A 21546-nucleotide genomic window follows, 5' to 3' on the forward strand; every position below is an offset into this window, starting at 1 on the left:
ACATTTAGGAACATGTATATTAAAAAGTCAGTTTTATATATGTGAGATTCTAGAAATATATTTAGATAGATAGACAGATACACCCTAGAGCACAAAAGGGAAGGTAAGCATGTCCATCTTGTCTGAGATGGGGGTTAAGTCACTAAGGATTCACATAAAAAGTTGCAAAAGATTTGAGTCTTGGAAGAGAAGGTATCTTATAGGGACAAGCAGCTCACCCCTCCCCATTTCATTCTGGCCCTTCTCTCACTTGTGTGGAGGAAAACTGCTCCTTCTGCTAACCTATGCTCAGCTGCATGTTTCTTTGTAAGTTACTTTGCTGCTCATTTGATAGTCCTTTTCCCAAAACAATGACACAAAATAATGAGCCCATGTTCAGCAGGAGCTGTCAAATTAGCAACATCGCAAAACAATAATCAGAGAAAATGGATTGTGGTGTTCATGCTCTAGTAATGACTATTCCTCTGTGGGGCTATTAGCAAAACCAAGGGATTGGATCAGTGTGCAATTTTAATGAAGTCAAGAGTACACAAATGGAAAAATACATGGGAGGTGTTTTATTTCCTTTTTGCCCTGCCTTTTCACAAAAACTAAATCCTCTACCACAGTGAGTGTTTGGAGTTGGGTCACAGAAATCATTAGCACTAGAATTTCAGGAAGATGATATTCACCAGTGATTCCACAGGACAGGTCACCTGTAATTGTCACAGATTAGTGCCCCTTGCTTACTTTATTTTAACTTAATTTTTAAATAAAAAGGAACAACTTAGTTAACCAAGAGAAAAGGTAATGCTGAATTTCTCAGTCATGAATTAGGAGCAATCCCAGCATTTGCTAGATGGTTTTAAGAGGCCTGTATAATCTCTCTGTTTCAGTTTCCTCATGTGTAAAAAGGGCTGGATGAATGGTGTAAGTATATCATTTCTCTTATTATGCTGTACTTTAAAAGCGGCTATAAAATACAGATACACTGATTCATAAAACCTAAGAGAATATATATTTATTATTCTTTTTTTAATGTGAGATCTTGCAAATCAGTCCTTGAAAATTTCCACTAAATAAAGCATCAAACTCTTTGCTCATTAAATAGAAATGGAACAAAAGTGCTTTCTAAGCATCAGTCTGTCAATAAATATTTATTTGAAACTAACAAGTGGCAGGCACAGTTCTAGGATCTGCAGATATTTTAGTAAATGAGACCCACTGATTCTATCTTTATAAGAAAATCATTAGGGAAACAGAACAAACAAAAATATGAATTGACTCCTAAAAGGGAAAGAAAAGAGAAATGAAAAATATATAAAAATAGAATACATAGAAAATAGCAAGGAATGCTATATAATCAAGTCCAAAGATACTAATAATCACAATAAATGTAAATGAACTAAGTTAAAAGACAGATTTTCAGATTGGATAAAAAAAATCTAGCAGCATGACATTTAAAAAAGATATAATTAAAATACAAGGGTACAGAAAGGTTGAAATTAAAGGATGACTAAAGATATGCCAGATAAATATAAACTCTTTAAGAAAGTATGAGTGACCATATCTGCATCAAATTATATAGTCTGTAATAAAAAGCATCAAGGATAGAGAGGGTGACTATCACAAATAAGTTCTTTAGTTCAATAGGAAGATGTAGAAGTTCTAAATTGGTAGCAAAATCTCAAATTGTTCTAGGACAATTGGATAGCCATAGACAAAAGAATTAACTTGGACCCTTATCTAACACTATATATAAAAATTAGATAAGAAGGGGTCAAAGACCTAATGTAAGAGTAAAAACTATAAACCTGCTGGAAAAAAGCATAGGAGTAAACATCATGACCTTGAATTTGGCAAAAGATTCTTAGACAGGATACCAAAAGCATGAGTAATGCAGAAAAAAATGGATTTTATTAAAATTTTAAAATTTTGTGCTTCAAAGGCTTCCATTAAGAAAGTAAATGATGACCCACAGAATGAGAAATAATACTTACAAATTATCTTAGGTAGGTGAGACAGGATGAGAACTAATAAACAGATGGAAGTCTTAGCTTTGGGTAGATATCCCTGCTAAAGTGAAGGAAAAAGGGCTATGAATACAGATGTGGAGGTGAGAGTGTGTGTTTCTTTTCTGATTGCTTCATTTTTCTTTGCACGCAGGGAAGTGTGTGTGTGTGTGAGTGTGTGTGTGTGTGTGTACTGTTTCTATTAGGAAGCTAAGGATATTTAAACCATATGCTACTAAAACAAGACCATTTTCAGATAGTCTGGATATGAATGAGTATTAGAAGACTATCCTCAAAAAAGGTTGAATCCTGAATACAAAATACCTTCAGTTGTGTAGTCAGGCTTGTTTTGATGCATGCTCTTTGGCATCCTTCCTATGGAGAAAGTTTCCCACCTTCTTTTAAAGCTCAGTGCAGCATGTGACTACATGATACAGGAGTTAAGAACAAAGACTGAAATCAGACTTATTTGAATTCTACCATTTGCAACTCACTAGTTGAGAAAAAAAATCTTTGGAATGATGGAGGAGTCTGGTAACTTCAGTTCTCTCATTTTAAAAGCACCTACCCTATAGGGCTTCTGGGTATATTAGATAAAGTTTATATAAACAGTCAGTTAGACAAGGTTTAATCAGGAAACAGAAGCCACACTATGTATGTAAGACCTTAATATATATAAAGGATTTAATGACTTGGGAAGTATCGGGGAAGTAAAGGTCAGGGAGGCTGCTCCTGAAATTAGTAAAGTTGATACCAAAGATCGCAGTTGTAAACTCCAAACTAGGTGGTTCTCTCCATCTCACCAGGAAGCTGCTGCATTTCTTGAGACTCTGAGATGATGTCCCCAGTGGTTTCTGTCTCTAGTGGCAAAGCAGGTGGGAAAAGCTGCTACAGATCTCTTGTCCTCCTTCTTCATTTTCACTTTGCAAATCTCCTGTGAGTTCCTCTCATCAGTAAACTCTCAGCCAAAACCATGCAGGGAAGAGATCCTGGGAAACCTGATTCACAGTCTTAGCATAGAGTGACGATGGCACTGGATCAGTGCTAACTTAACATGGTAAAATAGAAAAGAAAAGCGGAAAAGGAAACTGAATATAAAATAAATTGCTGAGTAAGTGGTATCTCCCTTATGACGTAATTCCCATGTTGTGTCTGTTTCACAACTTCACTGTACACTCAGTTTCAGTTAGTGAAATTGGGAAAAACTATGGCAGCAAATGGACATGTCGAGTTTAAGAGTTCGAGATTCCATTCAGACCATTAGCCTGTTTCGATGTGCCAGAGATTGCCTCAGAGCATGATTGCATGATTGTCGATGGCATATGTTAAAAATTTGATTCATAGAGCATTTATTGTGCGTTCAGTGTACACACACTGCATCATATGACTGGAGGAATACTAAGATACGTGTGAAACAGTCCTTGCCATCAAGAAACCTGCAGGCTTAACAGAGAACTAATGGCTGAATAGGAACAAATAATTCAGTTGCTAGTTTCTGCTGGTATTCCATTATAAATCTATTCAGTCTCATTTTCCTCTTGATTCTTAATTTGTATTTTGTAGTTTGGAGATCTTATAGTCAGGGCATAAAATGCCAAACATGCTTAGGTGAATTTATATATGTGAAAGGAGCATTCCTGCCATATCGCCATTAGAACTTGAATGTTAGTTTCTCCCTAAACTACCTTTAACAGTTACTTAAAAAAAAAAAACCTTTTGGCTCCTTTTTCTAGACTATTGAGAGTTGCAAACAAATAGCTTGAATATGAATTTTCCCAATCTGAGTGTTCTGATTTTTTGCAGATATTTGTGCTCTCAGCCAGGAATAAATTTCCCTCTTTTGTCTGCCAGGCAGGACCTGACCCATCTTTCAAGACTTACCTTGAGCGTAGTCTCATATAAGGAAACCTGCCTCATCGCTCCCAGTCAGAATTAGATGCTTCCTTGACTGGGCTCCCCTGCCATCCGAACATGTTTCTATCACACTGGGTTACAATTGTGCATGCTTTTCAACCAGTGCATATTTGTCACTCTTTAATCCACATCCCCACCACTGCACAGTGATCTCCTTAATCTATGGATGCTGCCTCATTCATCTTTGTGTCCTCAGAGCTTATCTCCTTATAGGTTCTTATATTCATTTCCTATTGCTTTAGCAAAAAATTACCCCGGATTTAATGGCTTAAAATGGCACAGATGTATTCTCTCATAGTTCTAGAAGTCCGAAGTTTGCAATGGATCTGACTGGGATAAAAATCAGTATAAGCAGAGCTGTGTTCCTTCAAAAGCCTCCAGGGAAGAATCTGTTTCCTTGACTTTTCCATCTTCTAGAGGCTGTCTCCATTCCTTCACTCCTGGTTCCTTCGTCGTCCTCAAAACCATTATAGCCTCTTCAAGTCTCCCTCTTTCTCTTATATTTATAAGGATCCTGATGGTTACATTAATCCAGGGTAACTTCCCAAATCAAGATCCTTAACGTGGTCCTATCTGCCAAACTCCCTCTGCTACGTAGGGGAGTGTGTTCACAGGTTCTGGGGACTGGGATGTGGACATCTTTGGGGTGGAGAAGGCATTCTGTTTTCCACAGTGCCCAAAGTTCAGTTAATGAGGTATCCACATATCTGACCCCCTCCATTCCCTGAATAATAATTCCTTTGGACCCCTCTCAGTGCTGTAAAATTTTTGTCACATAAAGTACAGAATGTTGTGTTATTTTGGGTGTGAATGCTCTGCATGTTTTTTTTTTTAGATACATTCTTATAGATGATAATTTAAGTTATACTTTGAATAGAGACAATTTTGGACTGTGACTAAGTTTAGATTTTTATTTTTTATGAAACTGTTAGGTTTTTATTTTTTGTGAAACTATTAGGTTTTCTCAAATCCCATTTTTCATACAGCCTGTTGTGCAACGTGGAAGTACTTTGTCAGACTCACAAAGAGAGAGAGTGAAGAGGTACAGTTACTGTTTGATGAGAAATTAAAAATAAGCCAGTGTTATCATGTGAAATAGACTGAGATTTGCCTTTAGATCTTAAAATTAGGAAGTTAAAAAGGAAATATAATAGTATACTTTCCAGACTATTTTGCCTTGTTTTTGTCACTTATTTTTTCCTCTCATGAACTTTTTCTTTTTATTATTCCTTATTTCCTTTTAGGCCATGTTTGATTTAAAATAACCCTATACAATGTTCTTTTGAATTCTCTTACCTGTTTTTAAAAATCTCATTTTGGAATTCTTGTTATTATTTATCCATTGTCTATTTTAAGCTCTCTAGAAACCAAATTAAAAAAAATTCTCTTATCATCTTTACTTAAATTTGAAATCCACGTTTTATTACAAAGACATCCATTGACTTTATTTTGCTGCCGGCACCATTAATGCTGTCACTTAAAGGCACATTGTCCACATCAAAGTCAAAGTAAATATCAATTTAAAAAATGCCATTGACTTGCATTCAAATAGCAAGAGAAATAGTGGTAAGTTGGCCTATAAGTGAAAAGCATTTGAATGCCATGAGGATATGTAAGTCTCACTGGTGTAAGTTTAAAACCAATTCAGATTTTAGCAGAAATTATTATTTGACATCCTTGAATTTATATTTGGCAATTGCAAGAAAAGCTTTGAGGTCATAGAAGGAAACCAAGGTAGGATAGTGAAATAAAAACTCACAGCAGAAAAGATAAGTAATAGTATTGGCGGGTATTCTGTTGATTTTCAATGATTCTGAGGAGTCTATTCAACCTTCCTAACACCCTGACTCTCCATCTGCAGTGCTGTGGTTGGGTGACTAGAAATTTCGGGTACAGAAACAAATGTTATACACACACAAACCCCAACACAGGACGTACTGAATGACAATGCCAAAAAAATGAGAAGTAAGCTCACTGTGCTCCCTATGGACACTAATGTTAAACATGATATTGGAAGAATTAGACAGTGCAACTAAAAGAAAGCAAAAACATTGGAAAAGATGAGGTAAAAATATTTCTAGTTGCAAAATACATGATTCTCTTTTAGGAAAACTCGAGACAGTCCATTGATATTTCCTCTGTTCTGAAATCATCTTGTTTAATCCTGACTCCTCTCATACAAACAAAAAGTTTACCACTCCCAAGGTATTGTTTTATAAAAGGCAAATTAGATTTATTATAATAAAATGTTATATTTTGTTGGAAGATGATCATTGCTTATATGCTAACAGTCTGTACTCATTTCTGGGCTGGTCTGAGCATATAAATATTTGTATAAAAATTAATTTAACAATAATTCAACAACTCTGTTCAGCTTTCAGTCTCTATCTGAACTTACTATCATTTAAAATAATCTTATTTATCTTATTAATATACCATCACAATAAATTGAAATTTTAAAATTTAATTGCACACTTAAAATATTATAGTAACAATATAGAAAATTTTTTTCCACCTCTTTTTCCTAGTTTTTGATAATTCCCTCAATTATTTGCTTTAGAAACTTTCTGGAAACTGCCATGTAGTTTAATGTTGTTAAAATATAAAGGTTAATTTGCTCAATTGCTAAGACTTTAATTACAACACATCAGTTATTTAGACTGTTTGACATTTCCTGTAAATTCCTCTAATTAGGAAACCCTTAGAGATTCTTATGAAAGATTATGAAATCAGTAAAATGTGTTGGCAGAGATAGATATATTTCTTCTTACTGACTGAGCTTAGAGCATCATAAACATTTGGAAAAACTCAAGAATTATAATTTTACAGTTAAAATGTTGACTGGTGTGACCTTAAATGCTTTCTGGGTTTGTTATGATTACTTTATTGCCTTTTTTTTTTTTTTTTTTTTTGTGGAGAAGGAGAAGGAGCTTGCATCGATACGGGTAAAAAAAAATGTGATTAAAGAAGTAGAACTCATTAAAAGTGTGTTACAAGAGAGGGTCTATAAGCTATTAAGCTGGAAAGTCAGAAACTCAGAGCTTATATTCAGGAGGAAAAAATAAAACCCTTAGATTTCAAAGTTGTGTGATTTAATCACATTTTATCTGTTTACTGTTTCACCAAGAGTGGAAAAGTGTTTGGTTCATCATGTAACATAACTACGTAATGTCAAGAGCAAAACAAAAATACAGATTGACAACCAGACAGCTTTTAGTCTCCTCGGTGTGAAGCACGTGTAGACTTCCTCAGGGACAGGAACCCCGTTACCACAACACCCTGCCAGACCCCTAGCGACCCACACCAGCTATGCCATATATTTGTATGTATAAAAAGGAAACCACCTCAACACATCTGGGCACCCTTAAAAAGCGTACATTTAATTATGGATAAGACACAGTTATTGAAATGTTAAATTCGAAGAGATTCTTAACTGGCTCCCATTTTGACCTTATGTCTGAATCATTTCCTATATGAATACATAGATGGGAAGGCCTAATTTATTATGATCAAGACATTTTTCTAAAAAATAGCTAGGTTTTAACAACAGACCCAGTGTCTACTGCAAAGTGGAAGGAAAGCAGTGGGGTGGTGTGAGGCCGTGGTTGCTGGGGTTGAGAAAGCAGAGTTCAGAGCGGCTCTAGGACTGGGTGTCTTCATGCCTGGAGCTGGTGTCACGAATCCATGTTTTCGGGCAAATCTAAAAAGCAAGAGCAGGTTAGGTTTCTAAGTAACAACAACTAAGCCCGTGGTGTGTGCACCCCTGTTCTTCTTGTTCACACGTGGGGATGGGGAAGCTTAAGGAGCCTGAGAATATTGTCAAGGGCGCCTGGCAAGCTGGTATCAGAGCCTCATATCCTGCTGACTATGTTCAATCTTTGTGGAGGTAGTAGGTAGAGTTAAAATTAGACTATCAGGCCGGAGGCCACTGCCCAGAAATTTGAAACACTGAGCAGAGCCCAGAGACAGAAGGTCGAAGTCATCAAGTACCTGCCACATGCATAGACAAGGACACACGTCCTATGTGTACACTCAAGGAAGAGTTTAAAGTTTCATAGAAGCAATCTTGAGTAAACATTTTAAAAATGGAGTTTAGAATGAGCACTTGGGTATCTGTGTATAAAATAAAATACACTGCTTTTCATATGTCCTGAAAGGTCATTCCATCAGCAAATTAATAAACTTTGAGATGTATATTTTGGCTATTTCTGGACACTTTTGCTAATTTTCACGTTCTCAGATTTGTCCTGAATGACTGTAATTGTCCAGGTTAAGAAATGTCTGGATAAATGAAGAGGTGCTATCTCTCAGGTCAGGTGCTGTGAGCTACCTCAAATTCCTTATGGGACAAGCAAAATAATTTTGAAGGCATACAAAATAAGATGCTTATAATTGTGGTTAATATTCAGATTCTACTCAGTAAATCTGTGTAATTTTCTTCATTACATTTGTGAGAATCTGAATCTTTATGCTTTATGATATGCGGTTTGGTTTTATGGATTAAATTAAATAAAATCAATTAATATCCAGTCTTTGAAAGAAAACATAATTTTCTCACTAATACGTGTACAGCATATTTTTTATACTATCTCTTTAAATATAATTCATACAGCGAAGAAATTGCCAAGGAGTATGTTTTTAAACACACACTGGGCTCTCAGTGACTACTGTAATTTCCTTCAATGAATTAGGAGACAGGTGTGAATTTCAATTTCTTTAAAAGACGTGTAACAGGATACTCTGATTCATTCTTCCAAATTTTATTTCTGTTGGCAATGATGAGCTTTTCTGATATTCTCCGTTTCCCTCGCTTCATTATGTGCTGCTGACAGCATCACTCAAGTCCACTTGGACAGAGGTAGGACTTGGTGAAAGTAGAAGGGTCCGTGTTAAATTGATGAGGAGCCAAAGTGAAGGAGACACTTGAGGTCAGTTGTTCCAAGGACATTTTCATTGGGGGTTTTGATTTTAGGAAATGTTTGACTTCCATGCACAAAGCTAACTGTGCAAGTATCAGCAAGACTTTTTTAGAATTTCCGGATATGTGCTGCCTTTGCTTTAGGGAGAGCAGACTTGGACCTCAGACAGACTACACTCCACTTTCAGTGACAGAATTAAGATGTCTTTATCCTAGAGTCTTATCCCAACCTAGAAGCCTAGCTTACCCCAGGGAGACGATCCCATGTTATTTTTGTCGGTGTCATCCCAGATTTACCCTGGGAACAAGTGATCCATACTCACTCTAAGTGCGGAGGCCCGGAGACTGGCTGGCACCAGAGCTCTTCTGCAGAATGCCTTTCCGTCATTGGCCTGAGTGTGAATCTCCAAACTGAGCTTGGTGTCTGAGACTGTAACTCCTACCTTTCCTTTGGATTTCTCCTCAGTGTGTCCTGGACTGTGGTCTCTCCTTTACAGACTGTCACTGTACTTCCATATGTTTTGTTTTCCAGAAATTCATAAAAATATCACAGCTCTTTTAGAGTTTTTATTTCCAGTGTTGATACAGATTTTTTTTTCCTTTTCATTCCTTTTCATTGTATTTTCATTGGGATTTTATAAGGGAGAAGGGGTAAGTGTTAATGTTCAATTGCTCCTTTTGAATAGGAAATGTAAAATCAATATTTTGGTTTTTTGTAGAGGCACTATTCAATGGTTTTTAAGAGAATAAACTCTAGAACCTGCTTTCCTGGGTTTGGATCCTGACTCTGCGCCTTTGGTATTTGACATTGTACAAATCACTTAATTCCTCAATTAAACATCTTTGTCTATAAAATGTACAGGTCCTAATGGTACTTAACAATATTTTTCTCATAGGTTTTTTTTTAATGTATACATGTAACATATTTACAAAATGCTTATTCAGAAATTATCAGTGTTATGATGATGATGGCATTCATGTTACATGAGCTTGCATCCATTTTGTGAGTTTTATACTTTTTCAAGAAGTGTCAAATAGGATGCTAAAATAATACATCATAGTATGTAATAGTATTTTTTAGTTTTTTCTTATTATTTCTCTTCTCTTCTTTTTTAGTAGTTAAGAAGATCCAAACATACCACCTCTGTGAATCCCTTTGGCCAGCTGTTGTAGTTCAGAGGTTGTGATTCAGAGGTCATGATTTACGAAGTAAGTACATTGCATCTTCTTATGAGAAAATAATTATGGGCTTTTAGTTATCTTAAAGAGAAAGAGATATGAGTTATTTACCATGGTTTTTATGCATCAGAAACCAGTTGAGATGAACAGATATGGAATGAGATGTCTGTTGTGGTAGGTAAAGTTCATCTTAAAGGGACAGGGCATTCTGGTAAAGATTCTGAAAATTAAATAGAGAAACGAATTGGACTCTAAGCCTGGAAATGTGGTTTATGCACCTTGTTTTACTAACTAACCCAGTTTATAAGTTTCTTTTTTTCCACTGGTGACAGCTGAACACCTGCTCCCTATACTCTGTATTTCGAAAATGACTCAGTAGGTGGTGCCTTGCATAGCAGCTCCTTTCACGGTACAGGTGTTTAAGATATAGGCCAGTAAACACATTCAGCAGGTTCCAAAGTTCAGCTGCATTGAAACCTTTATGATTTTTGAAAATTGTAAAGGCATCTGAAGCAACGCCTTGATGAAAATACCATTAGGAAGTTATTTCCTATGAGACCAACAACACAAGTTGATCCAGAAGGGAACAGGAGTCCACAGTTTTGTAAATAATACACTAATAGCTCTGTGTTAATGAAATAATTTGAAATTTGCAAAAGTGAAGAGAATGGCAAAGAAAAGAACTATTACTATCTTCTAAGCATGGCCTAATGTTAAAATCAAACAATTGCTGTAGGGAAGTCTTTCTAGTAGCTGCCTTGCAATAATTTTGTTTGCAGCAAGGTTAAGTATCTGTTTATATCCAAGTTTTCAGCATTTTTATTCTGTTTAAAGTTGAGCGCTGATTTGACTGGACCGGAAGCTGGAATTCAATTTACTCATATCACTCTGTTAAGACAGAATCTTATTCAGGAAATTTGAAATGCAAAAAAGCACTAAATTCATGCAAATTAAAACCACAATGAGATACCACTTCACACCATTAGGATGATTATAATCAAAAGGACAGACAGTAACAACTGTTGAGTTGTTATGACCAGAATGGATGTGGAGAACTTGGAATCTTCATATTTTGCTGGTAAGAATATAATGTAAATTGGAGCAGCCCTGCTGGAAAGCAGCTTGGCGTTTCTTCAAACTTTTAAACCCCAGAGTTACCAAACGACCCAGCAATTACATTCTTTGGTGTCTCATTCCCAAGAGAAATGAAAACACATTAATGCCCGTAACAGTATGATAACTCATAATAGCCCAAAAGTAGAAACAACTTAAATGTCTATCAACAGATTGAGGGATAAATAATACTGGTACATACATAGAATAGAATACCACTCAACAGTAAAAACAGATGGACATTGAAAAGACTATGCTCAGCGAAAGAATTCAACTCCAAGAGGACACATGTTACAGGACTGCATTTATGGGGCATCAGGAATAGGCAAGAAAGTGGATTAGTTATTGCCAAGGGCTGAGGGGAGTGGATAACGGGGAGTAACAGCTAATTAGTCTGTGGTAATGGTTACACAATTCTGTGAATATACTGAAACCATTTGCATTATATACTTTAAATTGTTACATTTTATGGTATGTGAGTTATATCTCAATAATGATGTTAAAAACTAACATTATACTTAAAAAAGACAAGCTAATTTTTAGATACATCAGATGCAATTGTTCCAGGCTATGAATTGCTCTTTGAGAAAAGAGGCTTAAGTGAGATCTGTATTTTTGTCTTGCAAAAAATGAGCTGGTATCCAATGGTGATTTTCCTCAAAAGGAAAAACAGCTATTACCTTGCTGCTTAGTTTATTCTACTTATAGGCATTCACTGTATTGTTTCTAGCTGACCTGAGTCTTATTACATTAAGATGTTTACCTGTCTACAGCAAGGATATTAACTGTTTGGAGGGTTAAGTTTCTTTCTTCAGAAAAATGCAAGTAGATGTAAACCACAAAGTCTTGCATATGGTTTAGGAATCTTTAGATTAACTCTGATAATTACTTAATGTGGACTGATTAGTCAAAATGACCCGTAGTGCTAAGTCTACAAAACATAATAGAGAGTCAAGATGACATGCATGTGAGCTCAGAATATTGGACTTCTTTATAAATCATCATTGGGTAAATTAAAGATGTCTGGTCCTTACAGTAAAAACTAACAAACAACCTAAAAAAGAAAAACAAAAACAGAGGGAAAAAATGAGCCCAAGTATAAACCATGTAAGAATAGATATCTTCAATTTATTTGTGTCTTATAAAAAGTTTCAAGTGTTGCACATATCAAAAATTTAATAAATGCTAGTACAATGAATGAGCAAATAGCTGAATACTCCCTGTGTACATTAATTGATATCTCACATATCTATTAACTAGTCCAGGACTAAACATTTCAAACTCTATTTGTGGAGTCACAGAGTTATTTAGAAGTACTCCATAGGTCAGATAGCTTTCTTGTGGCATTTCATATCTGCCTTTCTAATAATAATTCACTTTAAAGTTGAAAATGAAATTGTCTCAAATAATAAGTATTGAATAAGGAGCAGTAAGTATCTCTAGCTTCTGTGCCTCCCTTTGGGAAATACAGTCTTTATAAACTTAACTAGCAGTATGCAGCATTTTTTCCTTGTTTACCTGTTAGTGGTTGTGGGTTTGGAACATGAATTATTGCTGGTTGCTAAAATGGTCATTGGGATGATTATCCCAGATTTATTTTACAACGCCAGAATTATTTTACACGCGGGAGATGTGTATTATAACATTATCAGAATTTACTATTATTGGAATGAAGATCATATCTGAGGATTTGAGAGAATTTGAGTGTTGATGGTTGGTGGATGGAGTGCCCTAAATTTACAGAGCAGTTGAAAAAAAAAAAATCGTCATGGGCCATAAGGCTATGTCTGCATCAACATGATCACAGTAACTGACCAGATACAAGTGTGATTCTCTGTCAATGAATTTAACATCATGGAAATTTACCATGTGAGAAACAAGCTTGTCACTAAGGGACCTGTGCATCTAAAAAATAATAATAATAATCTTAGTGCTTCAGTCTGCTCTCGGGTCAAATAAGGCAGCTTTGATTAGATGAGCTCTGAGTTTCTTTTCATATAAAAAAGTAGCCTAGACGTTGTCACAGCACACAGATCCTTCCAAGTACATGTCATTCAGATTAATTAAAAATCTCAGCACTCTGGGATACATGTATTACCGGCACTGGATTTGTTCCGACAGTATTAATGTTCTTAAAATCTTCATCAAGTACAACTCTGTCATAACTGCTCGATTCTAGTCCACCCAGCCATGAAATGAAGGAATGAAGGGTACAGTCAGAAGAATGTGGTTCTACTCCCAAGCTTTTTAATCAATTGAGAATGACAGTTACCAGGTTATTTTATCAGTTAATTCAACAAATATTTAATAAGCACCTATTGCAAATCAAGTGTGGGTCTTGGTACAAAGGTTACAATGGTAAATTTGTTCTCTCTCTTTGTGGAGAATGGGTTAATGAGATTTGTTAACTGGTTGGTGTTTATTTGCTTTGTGATTTGTGTGGAGCAGAGCAGGAGTCCCAGCCTCGGAATTTTATAACTAGAAGAAACCTTAGAGTTTATATATTTCCACCACTTTATTTAACAAATGGGGACCTTGGGACCCTACAGAAGTAAACAGGCTTGTCCAAGGCAGTAAAACAAGTGATGAAAGATTTAGGAAAAGCAGAAATTCTGATGGCTAGCCAAATCCTCACTGTCTGTTTATAGTAGTTGCATGAATGACACGTTGCCCAAAAGCAATAAAATGCCTCGTGTGACTGCGTTACACTCTGACCTTTAGGATGATCTTTGCTTGTTAGGTGGCATTACTGGGAAACACGAACAAGATAAAACACCAAAATGCCTAAGAGTAAAATCGGATTCACCTCCCATTAACACACTGCTCATGAGTGCTTGTCTTCTAGGGGTGCTACTTTGGAAGGCAGTTCTTTCAGGATTATTCCCCCTCATATTTTATGTTTATTATTTTATATTTGCTTTCCTCTCATCCTCTTGTGAAGATTTACCATGATTGAATGACTTTATTAAATTGAAAATTAGACATTTTTAAGCAGACATCTTGAAAAAGACCTTTCTATTTGCTGCCGACCAGACAGATCTGAGTACAGGGCTTCATTGTTTTGCGGAAGCCCTGCCATCTAGAGGGTGTCTTTGGACAGTCTTTACAACTGTCTAGATATACTAAGTGGTGTAGTGTACCAGTCCAAGTCTCAGAAGACCTTGGATTTAGCCGCAATCCTGTCTGCATGATCTTGGGTCAGCCACGAAATGATTCTGTACCTCAGGTTACTAATCTGTAAAATGAGGGAAATGTATAATAATCTTAAAGCAGCTTTCAACTCTGAATACTGTTCCATTTTGGTTAGAAAAATGAAGTTAAATGCCTGTTCGGGTAATTCTTATACTGGTAGTCGCTAGTGCTGTCACTGATACGTCTGTTTCCTCTTCTGGGCACCTCACAGGTTTGTTTTCCCTCATTCTCTTGAAGTTATACATTGCTGAGCCTGCTGTTTGATCAATAAAATGTAAGTGGAAGTTCAGTAGGATGTGAGACCAATAGCCACCAGTTACAAGTCTCAGGGCATCAGATAAACTCTGGAGAAAATGCTGCAGAAGTTGAGACTTTGTGTATGTTGTATGCCGATTTGTGTGTGCATGTGGAATGCTATCTGTAAGTTTGCTTATTCTGCCTCAAAGCTGGATGTGCTTGAGCCTCTGGGAGGCAGGTTGTCAGGACCCATGGTGAGGTACGTGTGGAGGTGAAGGAGACACTGCTTCCGTTTAAGAGGATTCTGCTTCACAAAGGAGAGCTTGTGAACAAACAAGGAAAAAATTCCTTGCTTTGAAAAATCAAGGATTAGATTTAGTCAACAAGGAAAGAACTGAAATTTGAAAATAATTTGGTAAAGAACTGGTTTCTAGGGAAAGTAGAAGAGTAAATAGTCAACTGGTACTGAGAAAATAACATCGAATTCTTGGGCAGTTTAGCAAACAAAACAGAGAAGGAAGAACAGAAATTTTCAGGAAATTAGAATTAATGCAATCCATTAAAGTTGTGGAATTCTGAAATATTTCTTTATTCTCTGTTCAAGAAACATCAAACGTATGGGAACATTGCCTATTAAACCGTATTTATAGATCCATTGTTTAGAACCCAGGATGAAAATTTCTTACAGTATGTTTTTTAAAATGGACCCCAAGATGTTTTGGCCAACAAACATATTTAAACACTAATATCAAAGTACTCTATAAATATTTTTTCTAGTATGTGAAATATAGTTACAATGCTGAATACATAAAGGAAAGACAAAATAAAAAACAGCACTATCTTCAGTTTTTGAAATAATGGAATAAACTCTTAGCTATGATTCAAAATATAAAAGAGACCATATTAGAGAAAGATATCTGTATAGGCTTATGACATTGTTTTGCCAAATTACATGGAAATCAATCTAAGAATAAGGAAAATATTTAAATAAAATTCATATCAAAATAGTTAAACATCTTAAACAATCAGTAATAGAAGGAAGAAACCAAGAATGTTATTCTTCTCTGAACTTGGAGTTGAAAAAAAACAAGCCTGGTAGAGATGTATTTACAAGTTAATTCTTTCTTAAATACAACGAATAGAAATTTACCAATACCATGTTCAGAAAAGTTTTAAATTAAAAAAGAGAAAAATAACACTGATACTAAAACCTAAAAAAGAGAGCAAAAATCCAGCCTCATTTTAAAATACTATGAAATATTAACTAATATAATTTGGCAGTACATTAAAGTGAAAAATAAAATTAAAATAAATTCATCTAAATATGTGTTATTTAAATTTGTGAATTAAGTAGCATTTTTTATTTATAGGTCAAAGACAATGAACATGTGATCATTTCAAAAGTGATGAAACAGGAAAGGATTATTTCTTAACCATATTTTATACAGTGCATATTTTAGGTTATTTGCCTTTTAATTTATCATCTATTCATAAATACTACATTATCTGTTTTATTCCCCTATTATAAATCCGTATGTTATCCATTTAGTTATATGATACATATCTCAAAGTACTCATAAAACGTTTAAGGATGAAATGTAGAATCATAATCAAAGCAATAAAGATACGATTTAACATAGTGTTGGATTTTGTCACAGGCTTTGTTGAATCTATTAAGATAATCGTGGTGTTCTGTCCTTTATCCTATGGATATGGTACACTATCTTAATTGATTTCAGATCTTAAACCAGCTTTGCATTTCTGTGATAACTACTTGATCGTGGTGTAGAATCCTCTTTGTATGTTTCAGGACTTGTTTTACAAATATTTGGTAAGCATTTTTGTGTCTGTTCATGAGGAGTATTGATCTGAAGTTTTTTTGGGATATATTTGGCTAGCTTTGTCGTCAAGGTAATACTGGTTTATTTTGTTGTAACAGCTTTCACCACTGGGAGCTCCTTCAGGTTATGTCCTATGTTCTTTTAACAAGCACCCCTCATTTCTTTTAGTACTTCCTTACTTTGTGCCTCTACAGTATACTCCAGACTCATTTGCGTTTTCTCTGTCTTAGCCCTAGAATCAGATCAGCCATCTCTCCAAGGATCCCTGGTGCCTTTCATTGGAGAACAGTATTAAGTTAAGAAGCCAGTATCTGGGCACTAGGTGTGCTTACACCTACTGAAGTATCCCTGCTTCCAGACCCTCAGCTAGGAGACGTGTGCCTGTGTACTAACCCACGTGTGCGTCCTTAGGAATCATTATTTCTCTATGTATCTGTGCGTGTGTTTAGTATGAATATGGGCTTGTACTGATGTTGCTATAACCCAGCACCACAGGATTCATTTTGGTCTCCCCCATGTTGATTCATAACTTCTTTCTGTAACAGTGAGAACCTGGCTCCCATTATCCATAACTCATTCTCCGTCTTTGTTTAGTCCTAGTATACGTGAAATGTGATTTCAGAATTACTAACCCATAGCCCTATGAGAAACACATTTAAACACAAGAGTGTAGCATTTGTGTAGAGTTCTTTTTGTGTCTAGCTTTGCAACATCCAGACAAAACATATTGCCTACATTTGCCACCCTCTTCAGCAAGGTTATGTGTACGTTTATAATCCAGTCATAGTCATTTGTCACCGTCTATATTCCATCCTTGAATCCCCCAACATCCTGATTGATTTCAATTTGCATGTAGTGAAGTTCACTTTAAAAAACTTTGTTTTTTAATTTACTATTTTGATGTACACTGCACATGCATAATAGTGCTGTGCATTCACTCCCTCAGTGTTACATAGAACAGTTTCATCACTTCAGAAGTATCACTGTGTGGTCCGTTTTTAGTCAACCATTTCCTTCTCCACCAACCATGCTAGTCTCTGTCTTCTGTTCATAGATTTTTGATTTTTCATTCGTACATCTAGTAGGGATGCAAAACAGGATAGCCATTCTGGAAGAGTTTAGCCAGAATATTCTTATTATTATAATGAAGAATCTTAACTTTAATGCCATCAAAATTATAAATCACTCTATAATTAATGCCTTTTAAATCTGCAGGAAGAAAAATTTTTTCTTGTACATATGGGTCATGCAGATCTTTTCCTCTAAAAACTTCATTTTTTAGCTTTGTTTTTGACGTACATAATTCCCCCGAACTGATTAGTTACCTGGATCCTTACATAAGGCTTACCAATTATCCAAATGCTGTTTCACTATTTATATGCCTTTCCTCTTGATTATCGATCCTGTTTACTTTCATCTTCACACATCTGCTCAATTGTATTAAATACTGAACAATACATGTAAATGAAGTAGAAGTTTTAAGTGATATTTTCTATCAGAGAGGGCTCCCTTTTTTATGCTATGCAGACAGGGTAATGGGTTGATCACCTCAATCAACCTCCCAAATGAATAGAAAACTGAAATGGGTCAGAACTGAGATTTAAGTAACAATCACTCTGCTACGATTAACCCCTGATCCTCAGGTGTGGCCCCACTGCGTGTCTGAGGGGCTCTGTAGCTTCTTCCTGAAAGAATCTGGGAGGTCTAGCTCTCTGACTTTCCCATCTTCAAAATCTGGTAAGTGCCCTGATTGCCAACAATTTTTTTTCCTCATCACTTCAAGTTCTCTGCAGGAGTTCTCATTCGGAGTTTTAGAAACAGTTGGCTTAGTTACCTCACTCCTCAGTAGTACTAGGATTTGGCAAATATACCAAGAAGAAAACTAGCTTCATGTTTGAGTCTCTTCAAATTCCCAATTGTCACAGCAGCCATTCATGTTTCTCTTATGCATAATCAGCAAATGTCACAATGGTTTTTAATTGAATAATTCTTTCTTGTCTCTTCATTAACATGTGAACTTGAAAACGTGATATTTGCCTGTATATTTTTCAGAATACTAGGTATAAGGTAGGCATTCAGTAAATATTTGTGGATGAATGAAAAATGTATAATCCTTATAAGAATATTTCATTTTTATATATTTTGTATTATGACCATTTTATTGACCACATAAGTATAGCTAATCAATTGGATTTATTAATTATTCTATTTTTGGTAAATTTTTTTGTAAATTTTTCATGTTCATTTACATGGTTATTATTCTCCTCTGTTGAATTAAAGTCCAGGGATATACCTGAGAGTTAAAGCACACACAATACTTTTGTAAAAAAGACAATGACAGCTTGGTCACAAGTGCAGTAATGTTAGGTATTTGTGTTCATGTTTTATTACTGATTTATAAAGCATATAACTGTCTCTTCAGAAAACTGTATTTTACTTTCTTTTAAAACTATTCATAAATATCTATAATATTTTCAAATTTTTGAAATAGTCATTTTTAACTTATTTCTTCAAAGTTTTTTTAAATTTAATATATATTTATGCAAGTCAAAACTTTGAAAAGAAGAATACATGATACCCTACAAAGAAATGCAAAAGATATACTAATCTCATGACCTTTAAAGTACCTTCCTAATTTAAGCCATAATGACATTTCAGCATGTTCAAGAGAAAAATGAGTGGAGCATCCTCTGAAGTATTACTCTGCTGATGTAAAAGGTTAATGAAAGAAGTGATCCTTTCTAATTTATATAAATGCCATTAAAAGCGTATGACAAAGTGTAGCAATGGAGGGTGATAATTTCTGTTACAGACAATGTGCTCTAAATGCTTTTATTTTTACTAGAATCCTGGTTTTCATTAGTAGTTCATTCTACAACTGATAGTGCTTTATTGAAGTGGAAATGCAGAACCAAACATCTGAAAACATAGCCAATGAATACTGTCTTCTCTTTTTAAATTTAAAATGTTATCGGATCCTTTTTATACCAGTTGCACACAGTTGCCTTAGATGCACTGCTCAGTAAGTTACTCATCAGCCTCACATGACTATTTACATTTAACTTAATTAAATAATATTTAAAAATTGGGTCCTCAGTTGCATTAATTGGCCTCATTTTAAGTGCTAAATAGCCAGATGTGGCTGGTGGCTACCATCATGAACAGTGCAGGGACAAAACATTTCCAGCATCACAGGAAGTGTTCTTGAACAGCACTGACTTGAGTTTTCAACAGATTGGGGTTGGAATTTGTGCTTTTCATTGAAAGAGAACTAGATCTAGACCAGTGAAGCTGCTTTTGAGTTATTTTCATTAGTTTCCCTTTGAATGTCATGTTTTGGAGCAAGACATGGGCTGTGAGCCCACTTGAGGATTATTTTGTCCAGCTCTTTTATTAATCAGATAAGACTGGACAACCCAGGGAAGGTTATTGTCACAAGGAAACAGGCTGTTGGTTGGTAGGTTAGTGGTAAAGCTGGAATTGGTACTCAAGTCTCCTGATGTGAAGTTTATTTCTCAGTCTACTAGACCACGTTGTCTCATTTAAGATCATTCCACTCTTGGTACTTTACTACCACCAGAAAAACAAAAGAATCAATGACCTCGTTGACAGTACATCAGTGTGAAATCATCGGTTACTCATTAAATTATGTTACCAGAAATTTATTTTCATTGTGATGAGGAAATAGCACATCATTTCTGGATCCTAACTGAGCATTATATTTCCTATCATTTTTCCATATCATAATTATTTGGTAGTATCCTTTTCATAAACAAGTATAGATGTATCTCCCCAGTGGAGCTGAAAATCAACATTAATTGTAAGTCAATAGAGAAAAAAGACCTCACTCCTCCCATACGACCTGTATTCACTATGACTGTGGCATAAAACACAACATATTAGGTCCACTTACACATCTCCCAGAGAGATGGAGAATTTCTTCTTCTTTGACCATTTTATTTATTTATTTATTTTTAATTTTTAAAATTTTATTTTTTATTGACATATAATCAGTTACATGAAAATGAATGTATGTATGACCGGGACATGAGACTGTAAACCAGAAATTGACACATTGAAAATTTCTTAAAGTCACTGAACCACATGGAAGTTTTGTGGTCCATGGTCATTCATACTTATAATGAATATAAATTAATTTTTAAATGATTGAGTAAATCTCTGGTACCACTTGGCAGTACTTAGCTTCTTTATTATCTGCTATTTCCATATCTTTTGATTATGTTGGGCTCTCGATGCAAACAGCATGAACTTTACTCTTAGTTATCTGAAAAACAACTTACTGATTTATATGACTGTATCTGTATTCCACTGGTTTTTAAGAATCCATCTGAAACAAAGTGTCTTAGCTTTCATATGCCTCTGGGAGAAACGGCTAACTTCAGAAACAAAAACTAGTTTATACACCCCCTGTAGTAAGAACCCAGAGAGATAATCATAGCACTTGTGTTCCTGTTAAAGCCAAAACTGCTGTGACAAACGGTCCTGAGTGGCAGTCCAACTAGTGAAGAGCTTACTGAAGAGTCGTTATAACCGTCTTATAATTGTGCTTGGAAGGCTTCTCAGGAAAAAAATCAGATGGTTAAAATGGTAATGACAGGGGAAGTGAAAAGACTCTAACGTTTTGTAAAATAATAATCTGGTATGTTATAAACATTTTCCATAAAATTAACAAGCTTCATGAGATATTTGGGGGTGTTGGAATAAGAAGAGTAAGTACATTCAGAGAAAATTAAAGGCAAGAAAATACCCAAGTTAATTTGCAAAAGATAACTAACCTAAAGAATGAACAAAATATGTCTCTTGGTGGTGATACGGGATTGCAGATTTAGGAGGAACCTTATTAAGTCACATATTCCAGTCTCTTGCTCATGCTGGAATGCTTCCTATGACATTTATTCAAAAAATAATTTTGAGCACCGTCTATGGGACAGCACCCTTTTCGGTCTGTGGGTGTGGAGTCAAAACAAGAGATGGAATTACATTCTAGTCATGGGATTCAGATGCTAAACAAATAAACAGAAGTATAACAAGTTAGGTAAAGAAAAAGGAAATAGAGGTGAGGGGTAACGGCTGTGCTGTGTGAAAAAGAGGACTCAGGAAAGGTCTCTTTGGATAAGCTCATTTTTGAGCAGAGTTTTCA

General features: G+C 35.4%; 1 long non-coding RNA gene across 1 annotated transcript in view; it reads left to right on the forward strand.

Moving 5' to 3' along the window:
- The first annotated feature begins 9940 nt into the window (after window positions 1-9940).
- The window catches only part of LOC116148793 (uncharacterized), an 80439-nt gene continuing 68833 nt past the window's right edge, over window positions 9941-21546 (forward strand). The window contains exon 1 of the long non-coding RNA XR_010378705.1: window positions 9941-10032. This is a non-coding gene — a long non-coding RNA (uncharacterized LOC116148793). The remainder of the gene's footprint in view (window positions 10033-21546) is intronic.

Source organism: Camelus dromedarius, chromosome 32 (genome assembly GCF_036321535.1).
Source record: "Camelus dromedarius isolate mCamDro1 chromosome 32, mCamDro1.pat, whole genome shotgun sequence".
Lineage (NCBI taxonomy): Eukaryota > Metazoa > Chordata > Mammalia > Artiodactyla > Camelidae > Camelus > Camelus dromedarius.